General features: G+C 46.7%; 1 long non-coding RNA gene across 1 annotated transcript; it reads left to right on the forward strand.

Annotated features, from left to right (window-relative positions):
* The first annotated feature begins 407 nt into the window (after positions 1–407).
* Gm30187 lies at positions 408–6,453 on the forward strand. The gene is made up of 3 exons (XR_385530.2): positions 408–440; positions 1,690–1,768; positions 6,269–6,453. It is a non-coding gene; the product is annotated as a predicted gene, 30187 (long non-coding RNA).
* The last annotated feature ends 3,623 nt before the right edge of the window (positions 6,454–10,076 follow it).

The following is a 10,076-nucleotide window of genomic DNA, read 5'->3' on the forward strand; positions in this document are numbered from 1 at the left end:
GGCTACGTGTGCCAATTTAGGCTTAGGGCTCTGTAGTGGCTATTCCTGGTCGTCAACTTGACTATATCTGGAATGAACTACAATCGAGAATTGGAAGGCTCCCCTGCGATCCTAATCTGGAAGCTGAGAGATACAAGATTCTGACCTGGATCTTGGCATGGAGATCTTGAGGCATAGTGGCTATGAATCCCAGAAGATTAAGGCGGGGAGATCTCTGAGTTCAAGGTCATCTGGGACAAAGCAAGTCCCAGATCCCGGCATGGTGGCTCACACCTTTATTCTGGGCCACACCTTCTACTGGAGACCTACATAAGGACATTAGAAGAAGGAAGATTCACTCTCTTCTTCACCTGCTTGCCTTGTAGGACTAAGCAACTGCTAGATCCTTGGACTTCCATTCAGAGCTGCTCTGACCATTGTTGGGAGTTGGACTACAGACTGTAAGTCATCAACAATCCCCTCACTATATAGAGGCTACCCATAAGTTCTGTGACTCTAGAGAGCCCTGACTAAAACAGGTTCTGATAAGTCACTGTGGCAGGGCTGTTCTTCTTTTGGGAGAAGAGCTATGAGACAAGCCCAGGGCTGGAGCCACCAGCCCCACCCCACCCCACCCCACCCCACTCCACCCCACATGTAGACAGCAAACACACACACATAACCCCATGTGCATGTATTCAATGCTGTGCAAGACACAAACATATATTCATACCTATACATATATATGCACAACACACATAAAAGTCATATACATTCACATACCACATAATAATATACATATCACACACTATGCACATCATATATATATGTTTATATATATATGATCTATCTATTTATTTATATAGTGCATGAATACATACAATATACACCACATGCATACATTCCATACGACATAAGATACCACACATATTCACACACACACACACACACACACACACACACACACCATGCACATATACACACATGCAAATACCGAATGCACACACTGTCCTCCACTTGGCCTCTCTGGGGTCTTGGGTTATGCACCTGTATGTCTGTCCCTGATTTTAAGGGGGTTACCCTCTGCTCACACAGGTTCCTCTGGGGTTTAGCATGACCTCATTGCTGCTGAGACTCTTGTCTGAACCCTACACCAGCCTCGGTCTTCTTGGGCCCCTAACAAATAACCGGTCTGTGTGCCTCATTGTTCTGGAGAGGCTGGGTCTTCTACATGAATGGGCTGGTGACCAAATGCCATCTATTCCTGATGAGGGCCCTCCAATGTGGCCAAATGCTTGCTTGCTGAAGCCTTTTTGTGGCGGAAGGGAGGGAGGGAGACTTCCTTGCCTCCAGAAGACACTGGCTCTATAGGACGGGGATCCCCTCGGGCTAGTTTTCCTCAGGGTGACTGCTCAGTCCACACAGGGATCCCTGTGGTTCATAGCAGGTGTGAGTGGTGGATCACATAGGCACTCCTAGGCACTCCTTGTAGGAGGGGGAGGAGCTGCCTCTGAGTCCCAGATGGCTGCTGTCTGGCAGCGGACATAATTCTAATTTCCAAAGGGAATTGGGGCAAGGAGTTACCACAGTGGCCTGGTGCTTTTTTTTTTTTTTTAATCTTTTACTACTAATCTGAGTCGTTTGCCAAAGCCCACCCCACCTTAACTTTGCCAAAACCCTCAGGGTTAATTCACAGTTTGTTCCTTCCAGCTCAGCACAGAATCCTGAACGGGTGGCCATTGAAGACAAATTGCAAAGGCTGTCATGACCTCCAGGAGGAGGGGCTTCTGTGAGTGAGTGACAGTGTAAAGAGTAAAGGGACGGAGCTTCACAGGGATCTGAGGCAAGATCGCTATGGAAGGTCTCTCTAAGCACTAGGCTCCAGACCCCAGGTGGCTTGAGGTCCTTGTCTGTCATCTCTGTCATTGAGGGAATCATGTTATCTTATATCTCTGCCATTATCCCCACAGGTCACGAATGGGCAGACACAGTCTTGATTCTAAGTGTCTTGTTTTCTTGGTGGGCATTGTTTGTTTCTTGAAGCAAAGGAAATTTCTCTAGCCAGCATGCCCTGCACAGACTGTTACTGTCTGGTGTCTACAGCTATGTCATTGGTTGGAGAGGAAAGTCGAACTCACTGGGTTCAAAACATGGCTGCCAGCTGCCTCTGGGCATTGGTGGTACTCAATTTTAGTTCCTGCAGAGATAGGCAGATCTGTGGTTTGAGGCCATCCTAGTCTACATGGCAAGCTCTAGGATAGCCAAGGCTACACAAAGAAACCCTGTCTTAAAAAACAAAAAAACCCAAATAATAGCCAAGTTGTAGGCAAATGTTTAACACAATTAGTGTTAAGCCAAATAGAACTTTCTGGAAACTTGGCCTTATAAGGGTCTAATAGCACAGAATTATTATTATTATTAATTTCTGAGACAGGGTTTCTCTGTGTAGCCTTGGGTGTCCTGGAACTTGCTCTGTAAACCAGACTGGCCTTGAACTCACAAAGATCCTCCTGCCTCTGCCTCCCAAGTGCTAGGATTAAAGGCGTGCACCACCACCCAGCTTGTAAGAAATTATTAATCTGAAGCTTATAAATCTCCTTGGTGGATGCTTGCTTGGCAACAGACTGTGACCACTCTGCTCAGAAGCAGAGTTATTGGGAATGTCATCAGGTGGAACACTGACCCACGTTAAGCCTCGCTTTGTTCTCCCAAGTGCAGTACTTTTCTTTTCTGCGTGCTTGAGAGGGACTAAATAGGTTCACATGAAGTGAAATCTCCTATGTGCTCTGCTCTGGGTCACAGCTCAGCTCCCTCAGCAGGACAGTCTCAGATTCTCTTTCTAGTCAGTCTCCCCGGGGGCAGGCACCAGCCAGTACAGGGCCAAGATCTGTGGCAGTCGAGTGAAGCCGGAATTTGAACCAGCTCAAGTTACCATGTAAAGGAAGTGACACTTTGGAGTTCCCACAGTCATCTGTGATGCAAAGTAGTAACTGGTGTGAAGCTCACCTTGTATGTGCACGTGTATGTGTGTGTGTGTCTGTGCGTGTGCATGTATGCATGTGTGTGCCTGTGTACGTGTGTGCAGGTGTGCGTGCTTGTACATGCATGTCTGTGTGTGCCTGTGTGTGCATGTATGCATATGTGTGCATGCACGCATGTTGTATATGTGCATAAGTATGTGTACCCATGTACGTGTGTGCATGTTTTGTGTGCACATGTGTGCATGTTGTGTATGAGTATGCACATGTCAGTATGTGTGTGTATGTGTGTATGTGTGTGTATGTATGTGTGTGTTTATGTGTGTGTGTGTGTGTGTGTGTATATGTGTGTTTAGGTTAGAGGTTGGTGTCAGGTGTCTTCCTCAATTGCTCCATCTTATTTTTGGAAACAAGGTCTGTCACTGAATCTGGGGTTCACCGCTTTGGTTATGTTGGCTGGCCTGTGAGCCCAGGAAGCATGGACCCAGTGCCCAGTTATAGGATCACACTGCTGGGCATGGCTTTTGACATGCGTGCTGGTGATCAAACCCAGGCCCTCACTCTTTCCAGTCCCTTCCTGATTCTTTTTATTCTTCTCAAAGAGCTAACAGACTAGACAAAACCTGAGTGGCGGGGAGGCAAGTGGGACTGGTCTCAAGGACAGTAGGATGTGAAGGCTTCAATCCACAGAGAAAGATAGCAGCTCTTCTTCCTTTTCTTTCTTTCTTTCTTTCTTTCTTTCTTTCTTTCTTTCTTTCTTCCTTCCTTCCTTCCTTCCTTCTTTTCTTCCTTCCTTCCTTCCTTCCTTCCTTCCTTCCTTCCTTCCTTCCTTCCCTTCCTTCCTTCCTTCCTTTCTTTCTTTCTTTCTTTCTTTCTTTCTTTCTTTCTTTCTTTCTTTCTTTCTTTCTTTCTTTCTCTCTTTCTCTCTTTCTCTCTTTCTTTCTCTCTCTCTCTCTTTCTCTCTTTCTCTCTTTCTCTCCTTTCCTTTGTCTTCTGTGTGAGGTCCCTCCAAGAACCCATCTAGGGTTGCTTTGTGTCTCAAGTCTCTCCCCCCCCCCCATCTTTTTTGAAACAGGGTTTCTTTGTGTTTTCCTGGCTGTCCTGGAACTCACTCTGTAGACCAGGCTGGCCTTAGAGATCCACCTTGCCTGTGTCTCCCCAGTGTTTGGATTAAAGGTGTGCACCACTACTACCCAGGCCAGGGGTGGTTTCTAAGGTGGACATCTGCCTGTGGAAATTGAGGTATGAACTAAGTGATCCCGGGACTTGTGCCAGGCTGGTGATCAGGTTCCACCTATGTAGCTAAAGAACATGAAATACTGGGAGCAAGGGGCAGATCACAAAGGACCATACCTGTGTGGCAAAGAAGCCACACGTCAAGTGAAATCTACTCTAGACTCATCCCAGGAAACCCTAGAAAGTAATTGCAAAAGGGTCATCCTGTTCACAGGAACAAATGTCAGCACTCTAACACAGGAAGAAAAGGTCATGTCAGAGTCATAGACCTTTTGTCATAGACAATTGAAAAAAAAAAAATCACAGGTCAGATGAAGCAGCAGCAATGACATCCTGTACCCAGGAGACTATCAATCACAAAAAACAGACCAGGAAGTGACAGGAGTGGTGGAATCAGGTGCCGGAGTTGACAAATTTGGTAAAACTGCTTCAAGAAGCATGGGCACAAGGGTGGGACCAAAATTGTGACCTTTCACATTGCTGTGATGAAATACCTTTTGGCTCACAGTTTGAGGGTACAGTTCACCATGGCAGGGGAGACACAGTGGCTAGAGCATAAATAAAGTTTGTTGCAGGATATTTGATCACACCATGATCCCTGAGATTCTGTTGTTTACTAGTAAAACCCATTTCTAGTTGTGGTGTGGCTCAGCCTTAGCACACACCTTTAGTTCCTCTGGCTGGTATACAGACAGGCCCTTAGTACACATCTTTAATCCAAAAACAATGAAAGATAGAGTTAGTTTGTAGAAGGAAGCATTCACGTTTGAAAATGATGTCTAATTGAGTGGCCGACAAAGTGACAAATCAGAGAAAGATTTGACAGAATAGGATACGCCCAACTCTCATGAGAACAGAGGGTAAAGAGAGGCTACATAAGAGAGAAAAGAGGGGAGAGAGGCGTTTTATTAGGACAGTTGTACAGAGACTTGTTGTAGAGAGAACAAGCTACATACAGTGAAGACAGAATGACCTAGAGAGTGAGAAGGAGCCAGACGATTAGTATGGATTTCCAGAGTTAGTATGAGGCCAAGCAGAGCAAAAAGTCAGAGGTTGAAAGAGAAGCCAGATTGGATCAGTTAGTTTGGAGAGGAATTTGAGCCAGAACAGCTGAGTTGAATCAGCCAGCCAGAGTTCAGAAAGAACTAGGAAGGGGTGAGCTTACTAAGCAGCAAGTCTCAGAGGCTGAAAGCATTCTGGGCCCAGATCAGATTATACAGAGGCTAAAAGCTTCCAGGACTAGGCCTGGGTTAGCTGACTGAGGCAGTGAGCCTCTGAGATGACAATTACCTCAGGCAAATAAAAGTTACTTTTACAGAAGTTGGCCACATTGTGTCCACCGTCAGGAAGCGTGAGAAGGCATGACTGCTGGTGTTCCGCTTGGCTGCTTTCTCCTTCCCACCAGATCCAGTCAGGGAATAGAGTCACCCCTCTAAGGTCTTCCCACCTCAAACAATCGAGCCTAGAAACACCCTCACAGACAGGCTCAGAGCTTTGTGTCCAAGGTGAGTCTAGATCCTGCCATACTGTCTGTCAAAATTCCCCATCACAGGGATACTACACTACTATCCAGAGATTACTGTAACATCGCAGCTGAAAAATTCACATTTGGGCTGATCATCAAGTTCAACCCCAGAGACAAGAGTGATCATGTCAAGTAGAAGCGGGTAGGAAGGCAGACAGAGCCTCGGGGGCTGTTGGATCACACGTGTGCATCTGGAACTCAAGGAAGTGACAGCAGAAATGCGGCGGATAAAATCTTCGGAGACATCATGGTCCTGAGATTTCCAAATCTGACAGAAAGCACACATGCACAGATCTGAGGAATGGGCTTCACACAGGACAAAAACTACTGCCAGCCTACTAGGGCACACCAGCCTCAGATGCTAAAGCCCGAGGGAGGAGAAACGGGGCTGTGTCACTGAGTTCTCAATTACCCTTCATCATGCATTGCTTCACAATCTTCGTGTAGTTGGCTGGATCTTTGTGTGTATGAGGGTGTGGGGGAGGGGTGCGGGGGACAGAAAAGAAGAATTAGCAGGGTCCCATGCCAGTGTTTCTGCTCCTTTACACAGAGCTTCAGAAATCCCAGCGGAGAAACTTCGAGCCCCCAGGTCTGTGAAGAAGCTCTGTAGACACACGTCCAGCCAGGTGCCAGCTGGGAGCTGAGGCTGAGGTGCCTGTCACTGAAATGCTGGAAGAGAATCCATAGCTTAAAATGTTATATTTAGCCAAAGCCAGCTCCCATTCCCCCCCACCCCACCCCCAAAAAAGCTGAAAGAATTTTCCTGAGTGCACCTGCATTTCAGTAAATATTTAAAGAACTCCTTCAGGCTGAAGACGGACAATTCCAGAGCCATTCCAGAACTCACTTCTGAAAGCAAAGGTGGATGTTAAGTAGTTTGCTTTTCTAAAAAAAAAAAAAAAAAAAAAAACCTTAATAAATGACAACAGCTTAAAGCAAAAGCAACAAGGAATTGTGGGCTGATAATAGATGTGGAAGTTAAATGGAGCAGAGGCGTGACCCAGACTGGCAGTCGGAAAATGCTGTCTGGTGGTGGGCTATGATGACTCACTCTGTCGGAGCTGCAGAGTGGCCCAGGGGCTAAGAGGAGGGATGATTTGGTTCTCAGCACCCACATGAGGCAGCTCACAACTGCCCGTGACTCCATCTCCAGGAGATCCGATGCCTCTGCAGGCACCTGCATACGCATATGCATCCCACTCAGAGACACAACTACACACACACACATACATACACACACACATGTATATGTATATATATAAAATCTTGGGGTTGGAGAGATGGTTCATCGGTTAAGAGCACTGACTGTTCTTCCAGAGGTCCTGAGTTCAAATCCCAGCACCCACATGGCAGTTCACAACTGTGTAACTCTCACCCAGTCTTACACTCGAAACACCAAGGAACATAAGACAAAACAAAGTACTTAAAAAATAAAGTACATATTGAGAAAGGAGCCCAGGAGAATAGTAGGACGATAGCTGAGATAAAACGAACTCCCCAAGAGCTCCAGGAGAAGAGAGAGAAATGGGAAGATAAAGAGAGAGTCAGGCAGACGGTGAGCCAAGAGCAAACCGGAGGCTCTAGCCCACTGCTGTCAATAATGCCATCGGATGTAAGTGGTTTCAACGCTTTAATTAAAAAGCAAGACTCAATTATACGCTAACCGTAGGAAATGAACTCGAAACACAAAGACAGAGATTAGAAGTGAAGGATGAGAAAATGACATGCCATGCGTACGCTAATCACAGGGAGCAGGGAGGGCCAAGGGAACTGTGGGAAAGGGATCTGGTTACCAGAGAAGATCTAGAGGGACCATTCATGCTGACCGAAGCCCAAACCAGCAACACCAGCAAGAAATGACAACCCTGACTTTGTCCGTACCCACTGTGATGGTTTATATATGCTCGGCCCAGGGAGTGGTACTATTAGGAGGCGTGGCCTTGTTGGAGTAGGTGTGTCACTGTGGGCATGGGCTTAAGACCCTCATCCTAGCAGCCTGGGAGTCAGTCTTCCAGTAGCAGCCTTCAGAAGATGTAGAAGCTGTAGAACTCTCAGCTCCTCCTGCACCATGCCTGCCTGAATGCTGTCATGCTCCCGCCTTGATGATAATGGACCGAACCTCTGAACCTGTAAGCCAGCCCCAATTAAATGTTATTTTTATAAGAGTTGCCTTGGTCATGGTGTCTGTTCAAAGCAATAAAACCCTAACTAAGACACCCACAAACAGACCTTCAAAATTCAGGAAGGGGACACATAATGCTGGCATTTATATTTCACCCAGCAAAGCGAACTCCTACCCATTGCAGGTGTGACTGGAGTATCAGCCAAACTGGACCACATTCTGAACCTAGCAACTCTCTCGTTTCGAAGGATCAAGCCAGGTACACTGACCCCAGAGACCGGAGCCTGTCATGTATGTACAACCTTAAGAATCACACTGCTCCAGAGCTGGGGAGGTAGCTCCGCTGATCCAGTGCTTGTCCAGTGTGAGGAAGCCTTGGGTTTAATACCCAGCATGTAATAAACTAGGCATGGTGGTGCACACCTGTCATGCCAGCATCCAGGAGGTGAAAGCATAAGGGTCAGAAGTTCCATAGCCTCCTAAGCTCCACAGTGAGTTCGAGGCCAGCCCGAGCCACGACGTTGTTGAACTATCTCTTCACTTTTAGGAACAGTGACAGGCATAAAGGTTCTATGGGATTTGAAACATTTAAAATTAAAGATTAGTTCACTGGCACACATTCCTCCCTCCCACCTCAGATTCAAGAAAGATTAAGAATTATAAAATTATTATAAAAATAAAAAAATAAAATAATGCTTTCTTTTCTTTGTGCGGGAGGGATGGGAAGCAATTTCTAAAGCTGACACGCTTATCCGTAAACAGTGCAGTTCACCCGTCTGCACAGCTGGGTATGTTCCTCATCAGATGCACTTGATCCTGCTCTCACCTTATCTCCAGGGTCTTAGGACCAGACCTTGGGGCTTCAGAGGTCAGAGAGAGACAGCGAATCCAGCTCAGGAAGCAGTGAACCCAGGGCTTTGCAGCCCAAACATAGAGGAGGGGCAGAAATAGGAGTACTGAGAGGAAGTCGGTTGGACAGGCAGGGGGTGTTCTGATGCCTCTAGCGCCACAGGCTGGGGCACCAACAAAACGTTCAATCTCTTGCAGTTTTGGAAGTTGAGGTCCAGAGTGTCAGAGAGTGCATTTCTTCTGAAGTCTCTTTCCTTGGCTTGCAGATAGCTAGCACCCAGCCATCTCCTCTGCCCTGTATCATCTCTGTTTTGTACAGTTGGGGCCTCCAGCGCAGCCTGTATGCTCCATCGTCCCTACCTGGATTCTATCCTCATTTCTTTTGGGCTGGTGCGCTGGTTTGGCCAGTAAAGGTGTTTCAGGAAAGCACGAGGACAAAAGCATGGTCTCTAGAACCTTTGTTCTGTGCTCTGCACGCCCATGCTGTGGCCATGCGTCCCATGCATCATTCTTTTACACCCACCCCCAACAACAGTGATAATAAATCAGCTTCATATTCCCCCCTCTAGACAGGCCTATTACATTATTGGTCAATTTTTCATTACCGACTTCCAATGTATTAATTCTTTCTGCTTCCTTACCCACACATATCGATTGTATGTGTTAATGAGATTCAGAGCAATGCTTCCATCACGTACACACACGCCTGCTCTGATCAAATGTTGCCTCCCTGTCTGTCTCCCTTTTCCCATTGTGAAGTCTTTCTCTGATCTGTTTGAGTTCTTGAAATTTTGATGACTATTTTTTCATTTCTGGCACTTTGAACTGGATCTTCCCTATCATTAACTTATCTTTTTTTTTTTTTTTTTTTGAATCTCTAGGGACCAAAAGCTTATAGAATGTTACAATTTTTCTCTCCATAGCCTCTGCTGGTTAAGCTCATGGGCGTGGTTTCACAACACTGGTTTTCTGTGTGTTTTTGGGTGGCAGCGTCTTTGCAGGTCAGTATTTTCTGTCTTTTACCCCTGGTGTTGTCTGGCATGTGCATGTCGTGGGTCTCCTCTGATGGCCCACCTCTCAGAACTGAGAACTTAGCTCTGCAGATAGGTACTTACAGTCCAGCACACTGCAGCTGCAGGCTAATTTGGCGCCTATGTTGGCTGCATGGGATATCTCTGTCTCCAAAAGGTCCTCTTGCCCCCACAGCTGACAGTCCGAGAAGCCTTACAACAGGCCAGTCCTTGCTACCAGAAGCCTCTGGTCCATGTGGCCAGACTAACCCACACCAGTACAGAAGCCTGCTGTGATGCTCAGCAACATCTTCAGGCTCAGTCTCTCCCAGGGCTCCTTCACCCATCGCCTCATAAACATAGAAATTTGGAAGGAG

Source organism: Mus musculus, chromosome 17 (assembly GCF_000001635.26).
Source record: "Mus musculus strain C57BL/6J chromosome 17, GRCm38.p6 C57BL/6J".
Classification (NCBI taxonomy): Eukaryota; Metazoa; Chordata; class Mammalia; order Rodentia; family Muridae; genus Mus; species Mus musculus.